The 14928-nt window shown below is 41.9% G+C and overlaps 1 protein-coding gene across 5 annotated transcripts in view; it reads left to right on the top strand.

The window, feature by feature from the left end:
• The window catches only part of WDFY3 (WD repeat and FYVE domain containing 3), a 2538776-nt gene that overhangs the window by 1976173 nt on the left and 547675 nt on the right, over positions 1–14928 (top strand). The gene's annotated exons all lie outside the window — the stretch shown is intronic.

The following is a 14928-nucleotide window of genomic DNA, read 5'->3' as shown; positions in this document are numbered from 1 at the left end:
TCTGGCGCCTGAGTGTCTCGGGTGGGCAGGAAGTGAGGGAGGTGCCGAAACTCCGTGCTTAGTCTCCTAGGAGACCCAAATGCACTCTGGCGTGATTGGCTGGCTGACTGTCCAACAAGGACAGCCACCCTGCTGGGTGAGTGGCAGCTAGGCTGGAATGAATCGGAGAAAACTGTTTAAATGGCGAGTCTCTTGGACTGGAAAGCAGAGCGGACCACTGGAACTAAAGAACCGAAGATGAGCTGGAAGAGGACGCCTGCTGCAACTTCTCGACCGTTGGTTTGCCCGGTGAAGCCCTGCTGCTGGTCCGAATCGCCAAAGCACCTTTCGACAGAGAAGGCCCTTCGAGGACGACTTCTCCCTTGAATTGGTGGGACCAATCAACTCGTAAACCACCTGGATACCATTCTCGGAGCTGGTTAGGATTAACCAGGGGGAAGGACACCAGCTTGTGTGCTTGACGACAGCTACTCAAACTGAATTGACTCCATTTTGTCAGCGTTTTCTGACGATGCCGTGCAGTGCAGGAGTCCCCCGACGTCCTCCCTCTTGTCCCCATGACTGAGGCTGACGAACAGCGAGATCAGCAGGTACTTCCAGGAACCAACGTCTTCAGCTTTTACTTCATACTAAGGTACTGTGCCAATCCGATTGAGAGAACGCATCTCATGCGGTGAAAGTTCATGGAACTTTCCCAACTTGCAGGCCTAATCAGCTTGTGACCCAACATGTGATTCTTTTTCGTACAAACTACTTCTGAGAACCTTGGCAAAGACTTTACCGTTTACTTCAAGAACTGCTCTTTCCTATCCAAGACACTAGCCCATTGACTTTGGCCTAGGCCTATTGACTTGAATCGAGTCCTCCTGTGAACTAAAGCGATTTGCACGGCCGAAGAAAGTATTTGTGATCTATTCTATTAACTTGTGCTTTGCCCTCCTATTTAAAAGTGACTGAAATGCTATTTTGCTCCTATTACAGGGGAGCCAAATTTACTCGGAAACAAATTGGTTTGGTGTTGAAGTTTTTTTGTGTATATTAAGTTGTCTCCTTCTAGTGAATGTTTTCTAAATGATTGTGTAATAAATTAATAAGTGTTTTACCAAGAAACCTTGAGTATAAGTGTCTACTTGAACCACTGTGATTGTAAAACCTCTGTGTAACATCCTTGTACTGCTCGCATTCCCTCTTGAGATAAGCCTGGCTGCTCAGCTAGCTACCAGAAAACTGTGTAGTACAGACTCATATCAAAGGTTTACGCCTGTAGTCCTAATTGTATGTGGTGGTCCCAGAGGGTACTGCATGCAATTCTGCCTAATACAGTAGCCTACAAAGGCTTGATGGATAGAGGGTTCCTTTTGGAAAGGGGGGCTTCAGTGTCTCAGCTAAGGACGTCCTCTTCCCACTCCCCAAGTTCTCTCCAGCCAATTTATTCCCTCGCTCCTCCATTCCCAGAGTCGGGATCCAAAAGTGATGGCCACCTGAGAGGAGGATCTAGGGGAAAAAGAAGTGAGGACGCCCTCAGGTTCCTCACACACCCCTTGTGATGTCATAAACCTTCCCACACACCGCCCCCTCAATTACGTGATTGTGCTGATCAGTGAAAAACACTTGTTTGCCATTAGTTGGCCAAGTCTAATATACAAAATAGCTTGAGATGGCAAGGGGCAAGACATTCACACTGAGTCGGAGCAATGGTGTGTCCTGTGGACATCAGTGAGGACACTGTACAATGTTGTACCCTAGGGACACCGAAACCCCTCTCTGCTGATTGGCTTCCCATCCTGCGCCCTATAGCCCTTACCCCAAGGCTATGGCCCCAAGCTCCTTTCTCACATCTTGCTGCCAAGTGTGGTCTGAAAAACCTATACCACACAGTGGCTGGAGTTTAATTAACTGCATTTAATTTCTGCTTCTCTGCCAGTTCTCCTCATGCACCCAGGTATCTAGCTTATTGGTCTTGAAAGTATCTCTTAGAATGACTTTGTTGTGGCTGCGGTCTCCTGGGAAATTTCAGCCATATAACATTTCAGCACACTGTTTCTGCTAAATGCTCAGAAAATACATGCTGATTGTCACACACGTGTTAGGTCACCCCAAGCCTGGCTAAAGAAAACCAATAGCTCTTTATACTGTTTTGAACATTGGTTGGAATATGTTTACTTAAATTTAACTTGTTTGTCACTTGCCACCAGTAGGTGGTGGTTACGATTTTAACTCCTAGGCATCAAAATTGAATTATGTTTGCCAAAAACTTCTTTGAATTTATAAAAATTTAAATGTAAAAGAAAAAAACTAAATATTTATGTTGAAATGCAAAATGAATAAATGCACCTTTACTTTATATGAAGATGTCAATCCGTAAGTCTATTTGTGTTTAGATTTCACTTTTATTACACATGATTGAACACGTGTGTCGTGACTAAATAACCCAATGGGCACTATATAAAAAAAGAGTACCCCCCAAAATCCAGTTGTCAGAGCAAACCCACTGACACAAAAAGGAGAGGTAGGAGGATATTTATACTGCTACACCAAACATTCCTCCAAACTAGGGAAACAACCCTTTACAAACATACAAAAAGTTTGGTGAGCAGTGTGTTGTTCAGGTGTTGCATCTATCGAAAACCAAATCAGGTATCGTGCACCACGCATCAAGGGAATTTTATTCTCCACAACGGAATATCGAAACATATAGCCTGGTTAGTACTACTCTGTAGACTTACAGAGAGAAAAAAATCATGTCATAGTATAAAACAGTTTTTATTCAATAATTTATCAATAGATAAAAGAAAAGAATTGTTCTCAATTACAATTCATCATTCATAAACACAATACAATAAAAACATGTAAACAATGCATCACACAACCTTAAACAGATACTATATGAGTTACAGTGGCATAAAAAAGGAACCAATATTGTTCGGGTTCCACCCTACAGAATACAAAAAGGAATCTATAGTTATAAGAAAATATTAGATTAAATAAGCTGAACAGTCTAGGGTCAGCTAATTCGCCCACACTGTGCTCCACGCTAAATTGCACCAAAGTACTCACACTGCATCATACACAATCAACCCGACATGTTTCATTCCTCATACATATTCACATTCATCTACTAAATTCAAGGGAAATTCATCAGGGGCTCATATTCAAGGACAAACACTATTCACAAGAGAACAATAATGTATATAGGTAAAAAGTTGAAGCAAGACGGCTCAACGGCCGTTGTATTTATGAAGAAAAGGCTAGGCAAAGCCTTCTGACATAGTCCAAGGCTGGTCGCCGATATGCACTGTGATTGTGCTGCTACGGTGCAGGGCCGAGCTGGGTTGATGGATGTAGTAAAATTATTCTTGTCACCAGCTCCTCACTTACTGAACAGGCCAAAAGAGGATGCTTGCCACCTGAAAACAATCAAAAAATAGGGTGTGGGTAAATCGAAGTCTCAACGTATGGACTTCAGTCCCACCAGAATCTTTAACAACTATGATTCTGTGGAGTATACTTAACTTCATTGAAAGAACTCCAGTCCCTAAACACATCGTGAGCCTAATGCCATTGTCATAGCTGAATCTAATACATAAAAGTCTTCTACCCATAGTTGTAAAAAATACAACAAGACAAAGAGGAACCACCATAGAGACAAGTAAGGGGGGGGGGGGGGGGGGGAGAAAAACGAAGAAAAGGAGGAACAGGTACTAATCCACTTTATTCGAATTAGAATTGGTTTTATATACGAAACCTTCACCGCTCTCTTAATCTAACTCACCCCCCACATACACTTATACCTTCTAGCTTGAGGTATGATAACAAAACCCAACGGCCCACAAGGGGCAATGCTGTATCTAAGGTTCCTACAACATCATGCTTGCGGGGTATTGGAAAGCATCATGGTAATAAAATCTTGATAATAAATCTTGCAGCACCCACTCCTATGGTCAGGGGAGAATACTACAGTCTCCCGATGTCAACAGAGACCCCCTCAGACCAGGAGCAAACCAGACTCCTACGCGAGTGCCTACCTTCTTAAAATTGGGTTAGATCTCAGTTGAACTCATTTCAACGAATATCTCATTGTTGGGTGTAGACAGGCCTATCAGGACTGTTCCCACACAATTAAGAAGGACTGTTGATCAGGTCTAAAAAAGACAGAAATACAAAAACATCATAGACGTCAGTAACCTACCCATAGCAGTATAGTGTGCACAAAGTAGTTTAAAGTCGTTTAAAATAATACCTGTGCAATGTTAAATAGGTCAGTCAAAAAGGGGGGGGGGGTTGCACCCAAAGTTATGCTGGATTAGATCGAGTCACTTAAACATCCGCCCGGCATTTAATGACGGTACACAATCCCAAAAGCAGATCATAATTAAGGTCGAAGCGACGGGTCCTATATAGAGCAAAGACAAAAAGGCAAAAGGTCTAAATCAGAACCTCGTACTTCATCAACCCAGTAAGGCACAAGATCAATAAGGAATATGTAAATAGATTACAATGCTGTTGTACAATATCAAAAGAACGACGGCTCTCCTCAAGCCGCAACCCCGTCCAGCAATTACCTGTTATTGAGAGTTTGAAATCTCATGTGGCCGAACGTCCTCGGGACGAGATCATTATACTCCCCTCATTGCGCTGTGGCTCTCGGTACGTATCGGCACTCGAATCCTGAAGGAAGCAGGATGTCCTCTAAAGAGCTTCCCGGAAAAGGTGCTTTTTAAATAAATACTGACCAATCGGCAGCATGGGTGTGTGCGCACTCGCCTATCAAGGTCGAGGGCGGGTTAATACTTTGCAGGTGTAAAGTTTTGCTGCTAGGCCTACTAGTAAATGGGATCCCTGGCGAGTTAACGCTTAGCAGGTGTGTAATGTTGTCACTAGGCCTGCTGGTAGATGGAGTCCCTGGCTCGCCAGATCCACCAATGGGCTGATGGCCATGGGCCAGCACAAAAAAAGAGAGAGATATGGTCATAGCGAACGGCGGTTTCCGAACAAAGGCAAAGCTAGTCTACAAAGAACAGAATCACAAAATGTATAACTGTCCTCTTACAATAAAATATTGTAACAATAGAGAATCGAAAGGTGTAAAGTTTTGCCACTAAGCCTGCTGATGAGTGGGACCCTGGCCAGTTACTGCTTTGTGGGTATGTAATTTTGCCGCTAGGCCTGCTGGTAGATGGAGTCCCTGGCTCAACAACTCCACCAGTAGGCTAATGGCCAAGGCAAACGCTGAAAAAAATGCGCAGAAAAAAATAAAAAAATACGTCCCTAACGAACGACGATATCCGGGCAAGGACAAAACTAGTCCACAGAGAACAGAATCACGAAATGTGTAGCTGTCCTCTTACAATAAAATATTGTAACTAAAGAATAGACGGGTGCCTAAAGGTACAACCATCTTGACATTTATTGCTATACATGAGTAAGAAATTTGCCTCACTCAACTCGTCATAAAGTTGGTCAAAACAAGGCTGGAGTGGCATCACATGTTCACACATCCCACTCTATTTTTTCATTAAGCCCAATCTCAGCGCTGCGGGTCAGGAATATCAGATGTTGTTCCTTTTGGAGTAGCTTAATTTTATCTCCATTGCCATCACCAGTAGGATTGATTCTCAAAATCACGCTCCATTGTAGATCTTCCACTTTGTGAATGTATTCAATCCAATGATCGACTAAGGGGGCATTCGGAGTCCTATTCCGAATACAACTTTTATGTTCCCCAATCCTGATTTTAATCTTACGTTCGGTTTTGCCAACATACATACGATTGCACGGGCACCAAATCGCGTAAATAAGCATATTAGAGTTACAATTACTGAAGTGTTGCTGGCGCCATGGTGTCGGGAGGCCCAGGTTCAATTCTGTGCTCCTAAAAGTGGAGTTACAACAAGAACAGTGTCCACACGCCGAATGGCCAGTTAGTTTTGGAATACCCCATCTTTCGGGGAGTGTGGTCTGTCTGTTGGGTCTTAAACTCACGTCATTTCGTGAGATCAATTCTTTCAAGTTGCGGCTCCTTTTAAAGGCAACAATCGGTTTAGGTAGTGGTTTGGGGCCTTGTTGCAGAATATTCCAATTTTTAAGCAGCATAGTTTTGATTTTATTAGACAAATGGCTAAAGGTGTTGACGAATACAAGGTTATCATCTCCATCCTTCTTAGAGTCAGTTGAATACTCCAGAAGGGCCTGTCTATTGTTGTTCTGGGCACGTTTCTTCGCAGAGAGAGTTACTTTTTTGGGGTACCCCCTCTCGAGCAGTTTGGTACTCAGGGTCTCAGCTTCATTCTTAAAATCCTGTGTTTTAGTACTATTACGTTTCAGGCGTAAAAACTGTCCCAGAGGTAAGTTATCCCGAACATGACGAGGGTGAAAACTCTCGTAATGTAATAGGGAATTCCTATCTGTATTTTTATGAAATGGCCTCACACTAAGCTGATTATCAATGGGATTAGACATGATCGTAATGTCTAAAAAATTAAGTTCACAGTTACTCTGGGTAAAAGTGAATTTGAGGAACCGGTCTTGTAAGTTCAGCCAATCAAAAAATTGGTTCAGTTCTTGTAAGTTGCCTGACCATATAACGAATATATCATCGATATACCGTTTCCATGTACGGATATTTGACTTAAATGGATTATTTATCGATAAGATCTTATTAACTTCAAAGTTCTCCATATATAAGTTAGCTACGCTGGGTGCTAAAGTAGCACCCATTGCGGTGCCCTGTATTTGTCTAAAGTACTCACCATTAAAATGGAAGTAACTTTCTGTCAGTGCCATTTCGGCACACCAAAGTACAAACGACATCGGGGTCGAAGAGTCTGGATGTTCAGAAAGAAGGCGCTCTTCAAGCATTTCAAGGGAGGCTCTTTGGGGTATACTAGTATATAGGGCAACTACATCAAATCCCACCAGCAATTCAGTATTAGGGTCAAATGTTAGGCCTTCAACTAGATTAATCATTTGGATGGTATCTTGTACATATGATTCCATTTTCTGCACCAAAGGCTGAAGGAAAAAATCTGTAAAACGAGACAAAGGTTCCAACACAGAGTTTACTCCAGACACAATTGGCAAACCCACCTGTGTATCTTGTTCTCTACAGCCCTCTGCTCTGACACTCCAAGGGCTTTCCCTCTAGTTACAAAAAAAAGATTGTCACACACGGCCTGCAGCTCTAGTCTTATGGGCTGTCTGCAAGAAATGATTCCTTAACCTGGGCCAACAAACAAAATGGCTCCTCTACTGTTCATGTTATTGCTCAAGACCCGCCTATAATATGTTCCCCACGACATCTTGCACCCCGACCTTGTGCCCGCCTTATAAAACTACCCTGTACTGTCCCCAAAGTGCTCACCCCTCCTGTTCCACCATGGGACTTATCGTGCTGCGCCTGCGTTACCTTTATGCAAGCAGTGCTGTGTTCAATGATGTCCCCTACACTCGATGTCACCACTTGTGCAACTGGTACGTACACCCCTCTTGGCAGTGATAAACCTAGACTTTTACAACACTAGTTTCATAAATGGGTCTGTGTTTTGAACTCATTCAATCTAATACCAAGATCATGGAGATGACAAGTATCTCTTTTGATCAAACGCTCATTAAAAACCGCCTTGTTTGCAGTGTTGAAAAGTTCAGGTGCATCATATGAAATGTTCAATAATCAATTTGTTTATTGCAATAGCCTCCCTTTTTACTGGTAATTTCATCTTAGTGATGTTTGTGTGATGTTGCTGTCTCCGGTATCCGTGCCATGCTCTGTTCAGATATATTGTCAATTGCTGGCGCTGTTAGAAAATAGCCTGTGCCGTAGGGTGTTCCATTCCATTAAGCCTACTAAATCTACAGTGACCTTCAACCTTCTGTTTTAATGTTCAAGCTTTTGGTTGGCTTCACAGAGCACAGTGTGGAATATTAGTTTTCCTCTCAATCCAGTTACCTTTTTCAAACTCTTCCTGTATTGCAATATCTCTTTCAAAACACTTATTTCTGCAAGATATTATGCCTTCATTGCAGAGTAATTGTGAGTTTTTAATGCAAATAAAAACCCAATGATTGTTTACACTGATAAATGTATGAATTCCAGTCTCCACATGTAACGAACTTGCAACAAATATTCCTCATATTCCTCAATTGCTATGTAATCATGCATCATTTTAAATTGTAGGCTAGAATGTGCTTGAACATTGTCAAAATTCATTTTTTCAGTCATATTACATTTCTCTGTGGTTGCTAGCGGGTCTTGAATATCGTAGCTGTTGTTGTGTGGATGGTTATATTTCTGCTTTATCAATAATTTCTGCCCACAGGTTCTTCCTGAAGAACATTTGGTGGTAGAAGGCATACAATGCAACACATGTGCATGTGTGCCCTCCTTCAGCACTTGAATATGTATGCCCATGATTAAATGTGTTGCAGTGATCTTACTGCATCAGGTATTCAACATTTCAGAAATACTACATTCATCAATAAAAGAGCCAATATCAGTAATGCTTACATATGTGCAGTTCACTGGGCCATTGGACAGATTGCTCACAGTGACACTGTTGAGGCATTTACTTGTTGCACAGGGTGGTAGAGACTCAAATCTAATGTCATAATACGCTTTGAATTTGATTCATGAAAATGTTTTGTTAGATTGCACACATATGAGTGGTAGCTGGTATGTTGTTTCATGCACGCATTGTGTAAGCCTACCTTTGCGCTTTGCTAAATTGTTTTATAGTGATTTATAGTGATTTTACTTGCTGAATTTTATTTGCATAGGGTTAACCTTATAATATTGTATTTTTGGAAATTATACACTTTGGACGCTATATTTTAAATAGATAGGATTGAATATTTGTGTTAAGCTGAATTTTAGTAAAAAGGAGACCGCTTTCACTTTAGCAGCGTTTATCTTCCTTACCAATAGCTGTGCCTCCACAGCTGTTTACTTAGCCCTGTTTTCATCTTCTGAACTACAAATCCCATCAGGTTTCTAGTTCTCTAGCCCTCATTAGCACAAATCAGGCGCGAGAGTGCCTGCGCGAGAGGGACAAGCTGGTCTGTGGCAGTCCGTAAAGGTCGAAGAAGGCGGTAGATCTTATTTATTTTTTTCTTCTTATGCACTTGTTATGTTTTTTGGGTATTTTAGAGGTCTAAGAGGCCATCAAATCTGCTAGAGCGAGGCTTGACGCGAATAGTCTCCTTTTCTCTCGGAGAGGGGGGGCTTCTACGATAGACTCGCGAAGCGCAGGTATATTGCTGTATGAGGCTCAAACCATGAGGAGCCCCTGCTCCAGTGTTGTCCTGAATAGTCCCAGCTGTCATCCACCCCTTCTAACCTCTAGTCCCCAGGTGATTTGACCTCTGTGGCTTGTAGTGAGGGGGAGTTGGTTGATAGCATTGGGGTGGTAGTGGGTCCCCAGGGGATATGCGCTGAAATGGGAGTGCGGAATAACACTACTCAGCAAGTGGGCTGTGAGGAGAAGGATGAACCCGTGGTTATGGTTCCTGGGGCTGAGTCCATTCCGGCCCCACTGGGTTACGACGACACAGTGAATACTAAGCAGTCCACTTGCAATCTAAAACCTACATCCTGGAGTGCAATATTGATATCTGTGCACTCACTGAAACTTGGGGCCATAATGCAGCCGGCCCTTCTTTAGGGTTGGCGGTTACAGAAGGCTATGGGATCTTACGGCAGGACAGACTGGAAGGCAGGGGTGTGGGAGGGGAGGGTGTAGCACACATTTTCAAATTAGATCTGAAAATTTGGGAGGTCAAGACCCAAGATCTTCCTGGTAATTAATTAAAACTAGTTAAAATTGGCATTAATGCTGAAACTATCATCACTCTATTATTGCTTTTCAGAGCTCCAGTAACAAGGACAGACTTTCTGGATTTGTTAAGTAATTTTCTACTTCCTCTTCTTAAAGCCAATACCAAATTTGTCACGCTGGGTGATCTTAATTTTTGGCTGGGAAGTGATGATGACACCACAGCCCCTGCCCTCGAAGAAGATGCTCCGGGCCTTCTTGGGTTCCAGCAACTGGTTAGAGACTCTACAAATCTTGAGGGGCACACTCTTGACTGGGTGGCCTCCCACAATGTAGATGTTACTGATCTCGAAGTGCTCACATGTCTGTGGTCGGACCACGCATTCATTCATTTTCAGATTCATAATTAATCTTTTGCTAGAAAGATGGGCAAAGGCAAGGATTTTATACTGGCAAGAAATTGGAAGAAACTTACATTAGAGTCATTAAAACCACGGGTTTCTTACCTGGTGCCAGAGTTTTTAAATGCTGTAGAACTGCAAGATATGACTAATCTGTGTCTACATTCTTTCCATGAGATATCTGAGACACTAGCCCCGCTAAAGAAAAAATTCACTTCGGTTGATCACAAAGCAAACAAGTGGTTTAATGCAGACCTACAAAAGCTTAAATCAATAAAGCTAAAATATTTTAATGCCTGGAGGAAAAATCAGGACAATCCAAGCCTGAAAATGTACAGAAAAGCAGCCAAGACATACAAGACCGCTACTTTGTCTGCAAAAAAGGAGATGTTCAACGATAGAATCTTGAATGCGAGCTCTGAAAGTAAAGAATTGTTTAAAATTCGAAGAGAACAAAAATCTCGCCTTGCCGAAAGATGACACCTGGTGTGATGCAATCCCGGAAGCTATGATCGGGAAACTATACAAAATCAAAAAAGGTATTGAGGCTCAAAAATTGATCATATGTAAGCCGCCAGAGTGTGTAAACTTAGAGACTTAAGGCGAGTCGGTTTCTCAGCAGGGTTTCAACTTTTCTCCTATCTCAGCACCGGACTTGTCCAAGATTATCCTCCAGTTGAAATCTACGAGCTGCAAGGGGGACCCATGTTCCTCCATGATTAAGTGTGTTCGCCCTTGCTTATCTCTGCCCTATGTACATTTGTGAACACTTCATTTCCGGAAAACCACGTTCCAGCAGGTTTTTAAAAAGCATGGATCAACCCTCTCTTAAAGAAACTAGGCATTTGTCCACTTACAGCGACAAATTATAGGCCTATTCCGAACACTCCATTTCTGCTTAAAATAATGGATCGGGTGGCTTATAATCAAATATCTGCATATCTTAATCACCATCAGATTTTGAACAAACTCCAATCAGGTTTCAGACAAAACCACAGAATGGAAACAGCACTTCTTGATTTGAAGGCCAAGCTACTTGAGACCATGGATGAGGGCCAAGCTTTGCTCCTAATGATTTTGGATCTCTGCAGCATTCGACCTGGTGGATCATTCTATTCTGATCACCAGGTTGAGGGATGCGGCTACATTTTCTAATGATGCTGCCCAGTGGATGTGCTAGACAATGTAGAGTTGTTAGCGTGGAAGCTGTGGCTTGGCCAGTTACTCTATCATATGGCGTGCCTCAAGGAGCATGTGTATCCCTGTCACTCTATAATATCTTCACTGTCCCTTTTTCTGATTTATTGGAGCACAATGGTATCACATTTGCCAACTATGCGGATGACACTCAATGTGTCATCCCGCTAACAGGCTTGCATAGTGAGGATGAGAGTAATATCAACAAGGTCTGTGACACCATCCAAACTTGGATGGTAAAGAATGGATTGACAAGGAGAAAAACAAACTTATGGTGGTGGGCTCACAGAAAAAGATTCTGCATTTAGGCACACTGTACAAATGTTTTTCTGTTGCTGATGCAAGATGGAGGTTCAAAAGAAGGTTAAAACACTAGATATTATTCCTGGATCAGAATCTGAACATGAAAGCACAGGTAAGTGGGTTGGTTTCTGCATCTACCTACTATATAAAATGACTTGCTCACCTTCGGCGGCTCATCTCTCACAAAAATGCAGATAAGATAGTAAGGGCTATAGTAGGTTCTAAAATTGATTATTGTTGCAGCCTGCTCATTGGCATTCCACAATTAGATTGCGACCGCCTACAGGTAATCCAGAACAGTGCAGTTAGGGTTGTCAAAGGACTTAAATGGAGAGACCATGTGTCGGACGCGAGCCGAAGTCTACATTGGCTCCCAGTGAGGGCCAAAGTTCAGTTTCGACTATTTTTATTTACCCACAAATGTCGCATTGGACTCATGCCATCCTACCTAATGGATCGTTTGGTGGTGAAACTGAATTTGATAATGCTAAGATCGAACAATACCAATCAATTGATGACTCCGCGCTGCAATACTAGTAAAGTTCTAAAGGGATCATTTGCTACAGCTGCCCCAAGAGCCTGGAATTCTATCCCTTCAGATTTAATGGAAGTCAAGTCTCCCAAACACATTAAAAATAAATTAAAAACCCTGCTACTTTTCTACGACAGTCTCCGCTCACTCTGTCTTCTGAAGTTCCTGGGTCGTAGTCACTCCCCTTTTTACATGGAGTATTTACTGTTTTGTTTTGTGTGCGCCCTTAAGCCTTTGGGGCCTTGGTGTACGCTACAAATGCAAAGTAAAGTATGAGTGACAGACCCACATATTGAATCTTTTGCGTTGGCCCTTCTTTCAATGTGCATTGAAAGCAGTCCCGGTTGGAACACTACGGATGAGAATGCCTGAAACCATTTGAGCATCATCCGTTCTGCTGAACAGATTCTTTGCTCTCTACATTCAAAGTAGTAGAATTTACTGCACATCCAGAAATGCTTAGAAACCATGTCAAGTCTTCTTTTGTTGACATCAGATTCCTTAAATTGTATGCTTTGGCTTTAGAAGCCTTGTAGGAGATGTCTGCAATGTAGCTAGGTTTTTCTGAAGTGAACGATTCAGCTTGCTTGTACCATGCAATGTTAGGGACTGTAATTCTTCTTTGTCGTGACGTTTTTGCTAACATGTCATCACAGGTGCATGATGGGTTGCCTTTCCATTGGGGTGTTCTTGAGGAAGACCCAAATTATCTGCAGCACAGTACAGAAACCTTCCTTTCACAAGCCGTATAACTTTATTATAGTTGATTGAGAAATCCAAACCATGCCTAAGCTGCACCAAGAATGTGCTGTGAGTTTTGTAATCAATTATTAGGACAACAGGAACCTGAAGTGGAAGTTCATGTGTGCCTTAACTTTACTGAATTTAAGGCACCATATGAAGCCTGCCTTTCTGTTAAGTACTCATGCATACGAGTTTGTGGCAAAGCAGCAGTTCTCTGAATCAAATGTGTATTTTTTACATGTAAGCTATCAAACATTCTTATCTATAAACCATTAGAAAAAAGGATAAGACTTCTTCTGGTATTGCTTTTGTAACTTTGTCCTGCATGATGGAACTTGGGAATTTCCACTTGTCCTCTTCCAGGATGCTTTTCCATAATAATTAAGCAGCCTGTCATGGAGCATTCATATTTGAATGCATCTTGGATCTTCCTTCTGCATATGAAAGCTCTCCATTTGTAATGGACTTTAAAGAAATATACTGTGATTGGTTCTTGCAGACCGGATTGCTGAACACTGTGCCCATGTTAAAGAATATTTTTTCAATAAGTGTTTCCAGGGAGTTTCTCACTATCTTATGTTCCTCTTTAATATCTTTTGAGTACCAGATTTCCTTTTTGTGTTATTCCGCATCTGCCATAGTGACAACCTTACCTTCCAAAAGGGCCTCTGATAAACTGTCCATTAATTATACCCGACTTGCGAATTCTAGCACAGTATGTGGGAGTTCTAATGTATCTCCACTTCGTAAGACATTTTGTCAATTTTTCACTCAGTGTTTTTTGTGATGTATTATGTCATCTGCATGAGCATCTTGTGGATCGGAGCACACACTCAACTTCAGTTGCGATTGGCTATTTTCACTCAGCAGAACAGCAGCCTACATCTCCTGACCTGCTCCCTCCATGCAAACAGTGTAGAATGGATTCCTTCTAGCAACAGGTGTATCGCCAAAGAAGCTGGCCTTCTTTTCTATTTGCGTACCAGTGTTTTGGGAACTTGTGCCGGGAAGCTCCTTCCAGCGCACTAGGCTCTCACCAGCATCCTATTGTTTTTTGTATCTGGTCTATAGTCCTATCAAGGTTACCTTTGAATGTACAATTCTTGTAACTGGACAGGAGCCACTTAGTATTACATTGGTGTATTTCTTCTGCAGTTGTACTTCCAAAGTGTTCTGCATGTTTATAATCACTGTCTTCTCACTCATTTCGAATTCTTAAAGCATAGGGTGGTTGTTCAAAACATTTTGAGTTTTGAACTAAAGCTTCCATTAGTTGTCGTTGACACTATAAACACAAATGAGCCTATCAATCAATCACTTGCGTTTGGACGACAATGGCTGATGTTTGTGCATTACACGTTACAGAACTTCAGTCAAGTGGTTGCACAAGAAAGCGTTAATAACAATTAAAAATTTAAATAAAATGAAGACCTAAGCACACAAGTGCTGTAAATTGCATATCAGTGCCATAAACTGTCATTTTAGAAACACCATTTACTTGAGAGTGGCAAAGACCACGTTTTAAGGCCTGGAAATGTCTTTCGAATGGGACCTTAGAAATTAAAATCTGTCCTTAAGTATTGGAGATATTGAAGATTTTAGATTGTATGCACTTTGTTGGCAGCCATCTTAATGATGTTATCAGTACAAAACGGCACTCACTATGGTGTGACACCATAAACATTATTCATCCATAGCTAATTTGAGGACACAAAACCAGGCTCACCTTTTCCTCACTGAAACATCTGCAGTGCCTGTTTTTCTACATATGCTTCTGCTCTATATTGTTTCCTTTACATGATGATACCTGTGTATTTGCAGTGGTGGAATGGGAGAGTGTTACAAGGAGGGGGGGTGTTAAGCTTGGAAAGTGTGTAAGCGCCTCCGGATGGAGTGTGTCAAATGCCCTAATAAAATGCTAGTTTGTTTACTTGTGTACTTAATTGCTGTACTTTAGTCATGTTGTGGAAAGTAGTTTGGGAGA

Source organism: Ambystoma mexicanum, chromosome 6q (assembly GCF_040938575.1).
Source record: "Ambystoma mexicanum isolate Mex_15411 chromosome 6q, UKY_AmexF1_1, whole genome shotgun sequence".
In the NCBI taxonomy this organism is placed as follows: Eukaryota; Metazoa; Chordata; class Amphibia; order Caudata; family Ambystomatidae; genus Ambystoma; species Ambystoma mexicanum.
This window is presented reverse-complemented; position numbering and strand designations above follow the sequence as displayed.